The sequence below is a fragment of the Sebastes umbrosus genome, chromosome 6, assembly GCF_015220745.1.
Source record: "Sebastes umbrosus isolate fSebUmb1 chromosome 6, fSebUmb1.pri, whole genome shotgun sequence".
NCBI lineage: Eukaryota > Metazoa > Chordata > Actinopteri > Perciformes > Sebastidae > Sebastes > Sebastes umbrosus.
In genome coordinates, this window is record NC_051274.1 from 4155110 (window position 1) to 4167318 (window position 12209).

The window sequence follows — 12209 nt, forward strand, 5'->3', positions numbered from 1 at the left end:
CCAGAGTGCCTTGCCAGATCGTATCTAAGGCAACACAAGGATAAAGATTTCCCTGCTGATAACAATAACAAAATGAGAACAAAAACTGAAATGAAAATGCTTTCTCCTCATTTGCCGTGTCACTACAATCTATTAGACATCTAACCTTGTTTTGCTGCAAATTACACTCTTTAGGAGTTTTCCATTTCACCACAATCTTATTAAATTTCAAATTCCAAAACACTGCAACATACAGTCAAACAAGGTTGCAGTCACAGCCCTGCTCCCAGCTTTGTTGAATGAGCAGAGGGAAAAAGAGAAACAACAAGCTGATTCTGTGTTTGTCGACTCAGTGTACATTAAGATGGCTTTTACACGCTTGTTGAGATGGCCTGGCTTAATGGACTTTGTGTGTAAAACCTCATCAATGAATGGTGCTGCACAATGAATAATTAACTGCAGTGCTGTTGAATATGCTGTATGCTTTCATTTATTCAACCATTTTCACATACAATGTGTGCAACGCCTGTGCATCCTGGAAGCTGAAATCACAGTCTTTCCGCGGAGATCTGGAAAGAGAAATGATTCTAAGTACCCTTCGCATCAACAGAGAACCATTAACCGTAAATGCTAGTCTTCGTATGCCACCTGTGGTTGAATCGCGCTGACTTTACTCGCTGCCACCCTCATCTGTCTGACCTTTGGCAGCAGACGAGTACTGCAGAAGCAACACATCGTGACTTTACAGCAGTGCTAGATGTGTTTCATTCCCACACTGCTCTGTTTGTATACTGTATGTTGCCAGCATACACTATTTGGCTCCAGGCAATCGAGGAGCCCAGCAATGAGTCAGTGCCTCTCCACATGCACTGCATATGTCATAGAGAGAGCTTTATGCTTTATACATATGCATATCCCGTGTGACTGCTGCTCAAACATCTTTATTTTTAGATATTACTTCAAACTGTAGCGTGGGCTTTGCGTTTCCTATCTATATGCTTAGAAGACTAATGAATGCAGAGTTGAGTTGACTGTAAAGTTCCTGCCCTACTTCTATTAAATGTAGGGCTGTCAATCGATTCAAATATTGAATCGCGATTTATCGTATGATTGTCCATAGTTAATCGTGATTAATTGCAAATTAACTGCATGTTTTTAATCTGTTCTAAATGTACCTTAAAGGGAGATTTGTCAAGTATTTAATACTCTTATCAACATGAGAGTGGGCAAATAGGCTGCTTTATGCAAATGTATGTATATATTTATTACTTGGAAATTAATTAACAACACAAAACAATGATAAATATTGTCCGCTCAAGACCGGAGCCAACTTCCTGTATCTGTAACTCCGACTCAGACTCTCTTAAAGGTCCCATATTTTGCTCATTTTCAGGTTCATACTTGTATTTTATGTTTCTACTAGAACATGTTCACATGCTGTAATGTTCAAAAAACCTTTATGTTTCTCATGCTTTCTGCCTGAATATACCTGTATTTACTCTCTGCCTGAAACGCTCCGTTTTAGTTCATTTCAACGGAATTGAGTTGCTAGGCAACAGCTTGGGTCCATGTTTACTTCCTGTCAGCTGATGTAATTCCCATACACTGCAGCAGGAAATAAAACTGGGACACATTTCAGAATGTTTACATTTTAAAACTGTGAAATGGTCTAAATATTGTAGATTTGTGACATCACAAATGGACAAAAATCAGCTTGTTTCAAAAGTACCGTTTCTGAATATGGGCTGGGGGCATTTCTCTGTGGATTGAGAGTTTTGATACTTTCACAGTATTTATATAGCACATAAACCTACTTTATAATATAAAATGCATAAAAATCTCACTTTTTACAATATGGGACCTTTAAGGTGGACCAGCTTTTCTCCTTAAAGTGACGTGCCGCTCTTTAATGTAAAAGAGATACATTAATGTTATTTCTTTAAACAACAACTGTGCCCTTTCATTTTTACCTGGACCCTTTATGTATTTCATTTAGGGGCCATGGTGCCTTTAAAAATTGAAATAAATAATAAAAGTGTAAATCGGGACCTAAGCTGACTCATTATCAGATGCACGGGTCCAGCTCTCTGTGTTTCACCTCTGACCTCCCTCCTGAGGAGGAGACTCTGATTTCACAAGTATTACCTTTTGTCTCAATATTATTTTTTTTTTATTAAAGTAAATAAATTGCTTAATATTTTCAATTTGTGAGGGCAATGATAGCTTCTGTGTGCTTCAATCCACATCTCTCTTTATGCCTGGCTAGTCCATCTTATTATCTCCAACCCTCCAAGGCAATTTCCAAACAATGTGTCGTTTATTCCTTTTTTGTATATATCGGTGCTCTGCAGTTTGCCATCTCACTACCTGTCAGCCTGACTGTCAGGAGTTTTTTTCTGTCTACCTGCCTCTCTGTCTGCACTTTCTTTATTGCGAGGAAGAATTGTCTACCTGTCCTATGTTTAGTTTGCCCGGCTTGCATTGTGTCTGCCAGACTCACTGTCTTAGTATATCACTGTCATAGTATTTGACAGCCACACCTGTCCACTAAGTACTAAGCAGTGTTTCTCCTGTCTGTCTCTATTTGTGTAGTTTGCAGTCTGTTAAGCTGGTCGGCTGTGCCGTTGCACTGCGTGTCTGATAATCAATGCGACACATACAGACCCTCGGTGCCTTGACCTTGTCTGGTGCAGTGAAGTCATCTCCGACAACATTCTCCTCTGCCCTGCCTCGTCCTGTACTGCTCTGCTTTGCTCTGGGTGGATTTGTCAATGCACATTATTCTCTGCAGATAAGGGAGCTGAGACAAAGATTCAAGGTTTCCAAAGTACATATGGACTATAATATATGATATTATCATCCCAAAAAAAAGCTGAAGAGAGACGCACATCCAAATATCTATGGATTGGAGATGCATATGGTGCAATAGCCTACCAATAAGTAGTAGGGATGTGCATTCCAAGGAAAAATACTATTCGAAAATCACTGGGAATTATTCGATTATTATGCTTGCACACGGACACGACGTGGGGGTGCGCTCGCGGCAGTGCGGAGGGTTTGCCTTGGGAGGTTGGTCCGGTGCCAACGGGCCTGGCACGCCATTCGGAGCCTTAAGCCAAGTGCGGCGCGGCGGCCTCAACCTGGTCGCCTGCCGTGCGCCTCCGGGTACCCAACTCCTCTTCCTCCTTCGGAGGGAGCACGGGGGTTTGTGGAAGCGGCGCACACACACACACACACACACACACACACCCCTGCGCTAACAGAAAAGAGCCGACTTGAACGTGCCACACACGTTTTACCGGTAGTAACGTTACTACCAGGCAGCGCCTGCAGCGGTTAAGACAAGGGAAATACATATTTTTTTTAAGATGGGACGAATAGTCGCATAAACTATTTTATTTTTTTATAACTAACGACTATTCGAAAAATAAAAAAATCATAACCCATCCCTAATAAGTAGGTCTGCACGATTATGGCCAAAATGATAGTCACAACTATTTTGATCAATATTGAAATGCGGATTATTAACACAATTATTCATAGGAACAAAATATTTTCATTGCAATTTCACATAAAAAAAACCAGAGCGCTGCGTTCGTTTCCATGTTGTGCTACATTCCAACCATCAAAAATGCTAAATATTATCCCTTGACTTTGTTATTGTCATCTTCATAAAATTCAAATGATTAGGAAATAAATTATTGTATTTTCTTTTTTTAAAATCTTGGCTTTAACAGTTCTAATTATATGTTATTAGTTGCTCAGAGCTAGTATCAGTAAGTTTAACAGGTCATAATTCTCTCTCTAATATCTATTTTATATTGCTGTGAAAACATCTCCTTCAAACAACTACATTTATTCAAGTTTCTCACCAAAAACTAAACATTTTACAAGACGACATTTGAACGCATCATGACAGCTCACCATAATGTGCTCCGTGCTGTCGGCAGACGAACCGGTCACTGTGATTACTCTGAGCAGCATGCATTGGAACAAATTACAATATAATACGTTTCTGATTAAGTTAGTTGTCCCTTACAGTTGTGACAAATTGCAGCTTCATGTCTTCTTCGCTCACGCTGAAGAACTTCCACACGGATGACATGTTAAGTGTGTGACGTTACTGACTGTGCCGCTGTGTGCCGACGTAAAACCATCATGTGACGACTGCACATGTGTGTGTGTGTGTGTGTGACCGGCAAAAACTCTGATGTATGAGACTGCTGAAAACCAGCGGCTTTGATCGGCTGCTGATTGACGGAGCATCTCTACATGTTAGTTTAGGAAGTGCCTGATTTATGCAGCGGAGCTTACGCATTTTAAACATCAATATAACAATCGATCATGTTCATTTAATTGTGGGAAGACAAAATCGTGATCACGATTAATATTTGATTAATTGTGCAGCCCTACCAGTAAGTAGGGATGGGTACCAAAACCCAGTATTAAACGGGCACCTCTGCTAAATTATTAAAGATAAGCTCCAACGTTATTGGTTCTTTTATCTGTACTTTTAACGTTTGGTGTAATCTATTATCACGCTGCAGCATGCGTCTCTTCTGCTATCTGTGTCGAGGCTGAGCTTCTCCAACTACACACACACACACACACACACAGACACACACACACGGAACGTAGTCAGCCATTAGAGCAGAGAGGCCGCAATGGAAAGTGACATCAGCCAGGTGAAGTGATGTGTGTTTTCACAGCAATATAAAATAGACAATAGTGAGGGAATAAGTGTGAAAAAGGGGAGAATCCTCTGACATAAAAGACACATGCAACCTTGTACGACAAACTGGACAGTATTCTGTGTGGAAGTGCCTATGCCATAGCCCTAAAAATGTCATTGAGGGGGAAAGCATTGACCAGCAGAGTGATGAAAGTAGGAACTATAGTGTGAACAGAAAGAGGACTGAGGCTCCATCAGAGCTGAAGTGGACCAGAAATAGAACTGAGTCCTCTTTCAAGTGAACTGACAGCAAAAAGAACCTTTTTCAGTTGGTCCACTTTTTGGTCCACTTTAAGAGAGGACTGTTTGGTTCTTTTAAAAAGGAAACTATATCTGGAAACGCCCCTTAGATGAGAAGTTCAATACCACTTTCATAACTGTCTGCTCAATATGAAGTTACAGCCAGCGGGCGGTTATCTTAACTTAGCATAAAGAGTAGAAACAAGGGGTGGAAACAGCTAGCCTGGATCTGTCCAAAAGTAATTAAATCAACTTGTTATATCTTGTTAAATCACGTCATTTTGTGCCTGAGAGTGAGAGGAAATAAAGTACTTTCCATACAAGTCCAAAAATGATGCATTATTTTTACTCCAGTGTATTTCTGTGGAAAATGTATTCACTTATCTTTTCAGATGTCAGAAGCTGTAAGTAATGCAGCAAGGCAATGGCAGCAAGTTGTAGGAAAAAGACAACACGATTCATTTCTGCCCTACCAGCTTGGAGAAAGAAAAGGCCGTGACAGCTACTGTGGCACTCTTCAGGCCGCCTTTTCAACCGGGCTGACGGCCCGCGCTGTGAAGGTTTCATCACCCTTGCTTTCGGCCGAGATTGTTAACATACTAAAAAAGGACGCTGCCCAAGGATTCCTGTCTGCCACTGGGCTCGTAGGGAACTGAGAGCTCACAGATGTAATTTGGTGCTAGTCCAACACATGCCTCAAAGCTATATCCTGCGAAATTATTTCGAGCTGCAGACGGGCTAAAATAGAGCAAATAAGGACATGTTTCTAAGAATTAGTTCACGACCAGATGTGATCTAATATCACCCAGATTTCTAGAGGCAGGCTTTAACACTTGAGATTACGCACGTATGGCTGAAGATGAGTAATTAAATTATTTGGTTCCCAGTTGCATTTAATCTCAGATTTTATTGTCAATTTATGTCTGTAAGGCAAACAAGTCTTTCACCAGAGCAAGTAACCTATCCTATATGGAAACATAGAGCCAAGTCACCTTCATGTGATGTACTATACCAAGGTTGGAAGTGTTTTTCTAAAGCTAAAGCGTGGAGATAGAGACGAGTAAGGGACTTAGAATCAAACTTTGAGGGACATCAGATGCAACATTGTGTAAATATAATATGAGGATGGGTTCCATGTTTCCACTAAAAGGAGCAGCTGCTGAGATATGAATGTAAAACCTTATTTAACATTTATTTAAGTGATGTAAAAGCAGTGGTCGCAATAACAGAACTTCCCAAGATTGTTGCTAATATTCATAAAACCAAAAAGCTAATAAAAACTGGCAGCTACCTCTGCAATGAAAGATGAAAAGGACAAAAGGAGCTACTTTCTCGGCAGCACCCAGTGACTGATTGACTGCTTTGACTCGGGATGCAAAGATACTGGATCGGATATCGGGCCGATACTGACTCAAATGGCTGGATCGGATTATCGGTGACAATGGATCCCATCTATTCAATTCTATTCTTATTCTATGTTTAATATACTATATACATTATATACTTGAATTTTAATTCCTGTTTAAATTTTGACTAATTTTTTGCTGCACTAAAACAGTTTACACTTCAATTGTAATTCCTGTTGATTTAGATTTTTTGCTGAGTTTCTGGTGTATGAAATATTATTTTAATAATAAATTAAAGATTTTTTACCAAATTGCTGGTGTATGATTTAGAATTCTCCATTACCCATAGAACCCATTTCATTCACATATCTTGAGGTCAAGGTCAAGGGACCCCCTTGAAATGGCCACGCAGTTTTCCTGAAAAAACTGAAACTGAGCCCGATACAACCTAAAAAATCGCAGAGTTGTGTTAAAACAAATTGCTTTTAAAGCCTCATCCACACCAGGAACGTCAGGAGCACGTGGCGGCTGCGTTACCTGTTGATTTTTTATTTCGGCGTCCGTATTTACAGGTTAGAGCGTGTCACACCCACGCCTCAGCTGCATCTCTTCTAGGGAATAGAGGTCTCGCCTATTTTTGATGCGTTACCGCACGCGTTTCACGGCAACAACAGACTGTGAAATCATGACATCATACAGCAAGATTACTACACTTCCTGCTTGTCATTTCAAAATAAAAGCCCCTTTGCGTTTTTTCTGTGGACAGAATTCCTTTATTTGTTAACACAAGGCTTTTATTCTGAAATATGTGCCGGACAGTGTTGTAAAATATAAAGTGACTTGGAGAGCTCCATGAATGTATATAGTACAGAGTTTTAATTGTGGATTATTACTATTATTTACAAATTACCACACGTTTCTTAACCTTTCTTTGTCTAAAATAAATATAAATGACATTTATAATTAAATTAAATGGCCATTAATAGGCAAACTCTTTGTAGAAAGAGAGGGCTGACAGCAGCAGCAGACACGCAGCAGACACGGAGCTGAAACATTCACCCGAGGCATGAAATCACGCAGCCACCACGCCACGCATCCACCACGCGCTCCTGAGGTTCCCTGTGTATGAAATATTATTTTAATAATAAATTAAAGATTTTTTACCAAATTGCTGGTGTATGATTTATTAAATATATATTTCCTATATCCAGTTGCCATCTTGTCTGTGTGAACCTGGTGAGTGTGGTTAGACGGGGTGTTGAAGTGTTTGCATTGTAATCACAGTGACACAAACAGTCTGAATGACTTGACCTTATCTGAGAAAACCAAATCAGCTGTGAATGCAGAGAAAGTTGCTCTCACCAGCTGTCTGCTGGCACTTAAAACTGTATTACCTATGAAACCATCCTACAGCCTTCTTATTAATAGTAGAGAACAACAGTTAAAGTATAGTCTTGATGATATTGGAACTTTTCGTGGTCCCTAACCTGAAAATCAAATTATGTTAATAATAGCGACACATGATGCTCTGTAGTTCCTTGACCTTGACTCTCACCAGCATGAGCCGAGGGCAGAGATGATGCAAACCTCGACGCACGTTACACTTTGTTGGTTAAATGCCTGTAAAGTGAAAGACGATGCTGGTGTGACCTTATGTATCAAAGGAGGTACTATCCTCAGGCGAGAGGAGGTTGGAAGAAACTTGGAAGAGTACGGTGCACATATGGAACTGATTAGAACTAAAATGGAAAGAAAACATCTGGATTAAAAAGAACTTCTTTACCATAGCAAATCAGAAATCTGAAAGTTCCAGGCACTGTTTTATATTAATGCGAGCATTTGGGATTACAGTACAGGAGTTAAAACAGCACAGCAAAGCACCATACTTCAACTTTCTGCTTGTTTCCTCTTCGCATTTTTCTCTTGACCTCATGTTTAAGTTAAGTAAAAGTTCATTGCATAGCATATGATAGAAAGGATGTAGGTAGATCCAACTACTCAGCAGTCAAACCACAGGTTGAATTAATAAACACTTGCCAGTTTATTAGGTCCACCTATCTTAAATAATGCAATAAATTTAACATGTTTTCCACCCCATTTATATCAATGGAAATAGGCAAAATAATAGGAACATCTTTCAGTATAATGCAATTAGGGCTGTCAAAGTTAACGTGATAATAATGTGTTTGGTTAGGTTTAGGCATAAAAACAACTTAGTTAGGTTTAGGGGACCATCGTGGTTTGGGTTAAAATTACTACTTCCTTAAAGGTCCCATATTATAAAAAGTGAGATTTTCATGTCTTTTATATTATAAAGCAGGTTTAAGTGATATATAAATACTGTTAAACTATCAAATCGCTCAATATATGGAGAAATACACACAGCCATTATTCAGAAATTGTGCGTTTGAAACAAGCCGTTAGAATTTCTGTCCATTTGTGATGTCACAAATATACAATATTAAGACCATTACACAGTTTTAAACGTAAACATTCTAAAAGTGTCCCAGTTTAGTTCCTGTTGTAGTGTATGTAAATAACATCAGCTGACAGGAAGTAAACATGGATCCAAACTGTTGCCTAGCAACGCAATTCCGTTGAAATGCACTAAAACGGAGCGTTTCAGACAGGGGGTAAATACAGGTATATTCAGACAGACAGTATGAGGAAAATAAAGTGTTTTTTGAACATTATAGCATGTAAACATGCTCTAATAGAAACACAAAATACAAGTATGAACCTGAAAATGAGCACAATATGGGACCTTTAAGGTTAGGGGACCTTCGTTGTCAAGTTTTTAATAATAAACACGTAGTTGAAGTGGAAATATCACGCTCATTTTCAGGTTCATACTTGTACTTTGGGTTTGTACTAGAACATGTTTACATGAATTCATGTTCAAAAATACATTATTTTTCTCATACTGTGTCTGAATATACCCGTATTCATCCTCTGTCTGAAACGCTGCGTTTTAAGGCCCTGAAACACCAAGCCGACGGTCGGCAGTCGGGACAGTTGGGGCCGCCAGTGAGCGTCTGTCGGCCTAGTTTTTGTGTCTGCCCGTGAGGCTTTTCGGCTGATTCAGCTTAAACAAATAAGTGCAGGAGAAGAGAAATAGAAGTGAGAAAAGCAAGCCAACGAGTAAAGTCAAGAGGGCAAACACAGAAGGCTCTTCTCAATTCTTCACGTCATCTGATCGTTCCAACACACGGATATTTTCACAACGACATGGCCATCTGGAATGAAGCTAAGTGGTGAGTGAGAGTGGTGTGAAGATGGTCGGCAAACGCTGCCTTGTTTCATGTGCGCGTCATAACAACAGCTTGTATATCCGCAGTCCTCGGTCTTCCGGTTTCCCTTTTTGAATGACGAATACAGACTACGGCCAAGTCAAAGGCAACGTAAGGCGATGCAACAGTCGGCCTTCATCGCCGCTAGTTCTTTGATGTCGGCCTGGTGTGTCTGGGCCTTTAGCGCCCGTCTCTTTATGCCCCCCTCCTGAAAAACCCTCCTGGGTTGGTAGCGCTCCAGATAACCAAATAATTACTGCAAAAGTGAGTTTTTCACAATATATACCCTTTAAGGTTATGGAATGATTGTGGTAATGATTAAAAAAGAATGGGCGTAGCAGTCAGTTGAGTCTCTCTCATTAGGTCCACGTGCGCTGCATTGTGACAGACCTGATGTCAAATACCAAATTTCCATGATTATCTTAGACCACATTTTTGTTAGCACAGTTATCTCATCCCAGACTCGAGGTGTCAGAGGCCAAGTGCTCGGCTTTACTGCTCTATCATCTGATATTCTTTGTAAACCTTTCCAAACCAAAGTGCTAAGATGCTTTTGGGAAGCTGGGCTTAGCTCTGCTTAGCACCAGATGACTCTTCGAGCCCCATGCTGCTTCCAATACCGCAGTACCGCCTGCAGCCAAGCCAAGTGATACAGAGAGAGAAAGCAGGAGCACGGGGAGAGGAGAGGCGGCGTGAGAGGAAGGGGGTAGATGAGAGGTCGAAAGAGATAAAAGGATGGCAGCGGAAGTGGGAGAGTGACAGAGGAGCGTGGAGAAGCGAGAGAGTGGGGGGGTGGCGGTCTAAGATGACTAGTTTGTTTGAGCATCCGTCCGTCCTGCTGAGACAGAGAGAGATGAAAGTGTGAGGATCGCTCGGCAGCTAGTGAGAGGAAAGGTGAAGTGAGCTCCTGCGGGGACGGCGAGGAGCAAAAGCAGGCGGGAGGTTAGAGTTGGTGAAAATAGCCCGAGCTGAACTACAAGCTGAATTCCTAATGCCGCATTTGCTTTTCATTGTGGTCTGTCATTCGCCGCTTGCCAGCAAAGCACTTACAATCAGACCCCAAGTATTATAGGAACTCCCTTATGGGTGCTATTCTGGAATTCACTGATCTAGCCAATGCAATGAACGGCAATTTTAACAGGACAGGAAAAAAAGCACATTTTATATACTTTTCAAACAGTAACTGGGTTTGCTGGTGGAGAGTCCTTTGGTAAAACTGCGTTTGCATGCATGTACACAGTATGAGGAACATACAGAGGGAGCAGGATTTGAACTTGGGCCCAGACGAGTTTATATGAAGCTAAGGGTGTGACAGTAATTAACCACAAAGCGGCGAAGCGTGGCCATCTACATTGTCGCCGAGTCACCGTTGAAGTGAAAATATGCAAAAGTAGAAACAGAAACAGCTTTTGGAGAGATGCAACCCAACGCCACGCTGCGGTGGCAAATCACGTAACTGTGAACCCAGCCATGAGGGAACAAAAGACGTTAATCAGCGCAGTTAATGGGCCATTAAAGTCACTCTCCCACACAGCCACTCAGCCATGTGGCGAATCGCCATAACGCCTGATCTGATGTGAATGCAGCCAAAGAGACTACAGCCATGACTACAGCCATGCAGCTCTATGAAGCTGTATTTGCATAGGCATACCCTGAGCTAAATGCTAACATCAGCATGCTAACATGCTCACAGTAACAATGCTAACATGCTAATAGCATGCTGATTAGCACAAAACACCAAGTGAAGCCGAGGCTGAGGGGAATGTCACGCTGGTATTTGGTCATAAACCAAAGTATTGGACAAGTTAAAATTCCGACCTGATGAGAAGGTCTAGGGAGCACCAAAGTTATTACAATTCCTCCTGAGGGGAATATAAATGTCTGTACCAAATTTCATGGCAATCCAATAGTTGTTGAGACATTTCACTCAATGTCACTCAACTTGTGTCAACTTTATAGTGGCACTACATGAAAAGTCACCAAAGTCATTAGGATTTGTCCTCTGGGCACCATAGATATCCGTGCAAAATTTCATGGCAATCCGTCCAAGAGTTGTTTAAATATTTCTGTGGGGACCAAAGTGGTGGACTGACAGACTGACTGACTGACAGATATTGCTATATCCCTACAGCCACAGTGCTAGCATGGCAAAAAAAGTAGAATTATACATTTTTTCTGTTTCTCATGGGACGTCTCCACTAGGCTTCTCTCTTTTTTCTAGTAATTCACAGCTGATTTAACAGACGTGTGTGAAATTGGGGAAATTTAAAATGGGTCCAAACCAGCATAGTATTGCAGAATTCTGTTCGTAGTGGACAATTCTGCAATGCATGATTTACATCCAATTCCTATGAGCCCCGAGGCTCATGAGAATGAGAGGTGGTGAAGAGTTCATGATCCCTGCACAGGCCTACAATTAATGTTGGCTTTTTTTCAGTTTCACTTGCCTAACCTTCACCATTAACAATACTCAATCTTTTTTTTTTTTTTTAGAACAACGTGGTTGGGTTTAAAACTACTACGTTTGTAAAGTGAAAATGACTCTGAATGTTTTGAACACGTGACACGAACAAACAGCTGATTGTATCGTGACGTACGGGACAGGAGCAGCTGTCTCCTGGA